The sequence below is a fragment of the Leptonychotes weddellii genome, chromosome 3 (genome assembly GCF_054177405.1).
Source record: "Leptonychotes weddellii isolate Sample4059 chromosome 3, ASM5417740v2, whole genome shotgun sequence".
In the NCBI taxonomy this organism is placed as follows: Eukaryota; Metazoa; Chordata; class Mammalia; order Carnivora; family Phocidae; genus Leptonychotes; species Leptonychotes weddellii.
Genome location: NC_138371.1, coordinates 153,088,943 through 153,091,855, shown reverse-complemented (window position 1 = coordinate 153,091,855; position 2,913 = coordinate 153,088,943).

Here is a 2,913-nt window from a genome sequence, read left to right as displayed (position 1 = left end):
CTTTCTGCTTCTGTAATACGTTTCAGTATCATTTATCACTTTCAAGCTCCCAGTGCCGATGTCTATTTTTCAGGTCCTCATATGTGCTGCCTGGATTATTGTAAATCTCCCATTTCCCTTCTGATCTCTAATCTTTTGCTGTTCCAACGACATTTACACCTTACTGACCAGAATGATCTTCCAAAATTTTAAATTCGATCTTGTTAACCTACTGTTCAAAAAGCCTCCACCTATATTCCATACACTTGAAAAAAGGCTTCCAGAATATTTAGAATTGAGTCTCTCCAGCTCGATCACAATTCTAGGATGATTTTACTGATTTCTTCATTTACAGAATAAATTCTGCAATTTCACATTTCAAGACTTTTGTGTAAATTATTATTTGTGTAAATTATTGTTGCTGGAAGCCCTTCCTTATTTCTCAATTTCTATCCTTCTCACTTTGGCCTAGATCAATTTACGATTTAACTGATCCTCTAAGGAGCCTTTCTGAGTTATCCCAGACTTCTGAGATGCATTTATATTCCTATTGGTATTTGCAATGATCTCCCTGGAAAACAGGGACCATGTATTTTTGTTTTTGTTTTGAAATCATAACTCTCGCTATTACTTACAGCTATGCTTAGAAAATAAATGGCCTGTAAATAATATGTCTTGCTGTCACTTTCCCCATTAGCTTCATGGTGATAATAATATTTAGCCTGTCTGCCTTACAGCATTTTTAGATTTAAGTAAGATGCATGGGATACACTTTCTCAACTGGTAACCATGATGAAAATATGTCAGTGTTATTCACTGAGAAGTCCCTTTCCTGATAGTGAGTTTATTGATATTGGAAAGCTAGAGCAGGAAAAAAAAGTGAATTTAAAGTGAATTTTCTCTTGAATTAGTATAAAGATTTTTAATATCCTCTGCTACGAACATAGACCAAAAAGAATGTATTATTAGTGTATTTTTGAGGGACAAGTCAAAATAGCATCTCTGGTGCTATTACCTGAAAAAGTCATAATTTTTCATGAGATATTATGGGAAAAATGATGTTAACTACATAGTCTAAAGGCAAGGAAGGCAGGGTGTCCAAAATGTGATCGCTTTAACTGCCTTCAACACAAGCATTCAAGGTTAAGCCACTTTCATCTCTTGACATGTGCAATTATAATAGTTTTTTTACTGTATATATCATGAGTGTTAATCCATATTGTGAGTATTTTTCAAGTATATTATTTTTCTTTGCTTATTGTTTGTTTTGTCTAATAAAGTTTAAACATAATATATTCAATTCTATCAATATTTACTTTTTAATTATTTTCAGATATAAGTGATATGTAATATTACATTATTTTCATTATATTAGGTTACAACATAATGAGCCAATATTTGCATATATTGTATATATTTTGTAGGTTGCCTTTTCATTTTGTTAATGGTTTGTTGATGGTTTCCTATGAATTATTTTATAAAAGACTAAACCAAAACTATCAAATGAAAAATACTAACAATCCCAAATCTACTGAAGCAATTAGAATCTTTAATTGTTCCAAAATAACAACTCTAGACATAGGTGTCCTCTAGTGAATCCACTGAAACATTAAAAAAACAAAAAAGGATAGAGAAGATGTAGTGTGTGTGCAATTATATGATGGAATATTACTCAACCATAAAAAAAGAATGGAACCTTACCATTTGTAACAACATGGATGTAAATACAACGGTATTTAATCAAGTCTCTTTTCAATGAACTAGAGGGTATCATGCTAAGTAAAATAAGTCAGAGAAATCACAAATACCATATGATTTCACTTATGTGTGGAATCTGAAAAACAAAACAAATGAACAAACAAACAAAAGAAATAGACTCTTAAATACAGAGCACAAACTGGTGGTTGCCAGAGAGGAGGTGGGTGGGGGGATGGGCAAAATAGGAGAAGGGCATTAAGAGATATCAACTTCCAGATTAAAAATAAATAAATAAAATTTTAAAACTTATCTTTATGCAAATACCTAGAGAATTAAAAATCTAGAACAAATTCCCACATTGTAACACAACAATACTATCTTGAAACACAGACCTGAAAAAATATAGATGTCTGGCATGTGTTCTATATGTATATAATCTCCTTACACAGCAGAATACAATACAATACAGGGGAAATCTGCTTTTCAGTTGAGTTCCTTACTTCTCCTTACTCAACAGTTGTTAGGGAGAACTGCTCTATATCAAGAGTATAATGTATTCACTGGGGCTCTCCAGAATCTAATATGACATGTCAGCCCATTCAATTATCAAAAGTTTAGCTGGTTCATGTCCTCTGGGCATACACTGTCCTTTTTTTGGTGCTAGGCTTGCTCATTGGTAGGCCACATCCCAAATTTTGCTACTGGCTTTAAGAATGGAGCATCCCATCTCTTGCTTAATCTATGAAGTGTTCATCAACTGGTGTTTATTTCTCTTATATTTCCTTGCATCTGGGGTTGTTGATGATTTTAAAGGAAAATATGATTTTTTTAAATTAATCCAATGACTTATTATTACAGAGCCAGTGAAAATATTTCATATCCTTCTCTATGCTAATCAGAGATATCTTTCTAAATTCATTTTTAACATTCTCAATTTACTTTCTTTTTTTAAAATTTTTTGTTATGTTAATCACCATACATTACATCATTAGTTTTTGATGTAGTGTTCCATGATTCATTGTTTGTGCAAAACACCCAGTGCTCCATGCAGAACGTGCCCTCTTTAATACCCATCACCAGGCTAACCCATCCTCCCACCCCCCTCCCCTCTAGAACCCTCAGTTTGTTTTTCAGAGTCCTTCGTCTCTCCTGGTTCGTCTCCCCCTCCGATTTCACCCCCCTTCATTCTTCCCCTCCTGCTATCTTCTTTTTTTTTTTTTTAACATATAATGTATT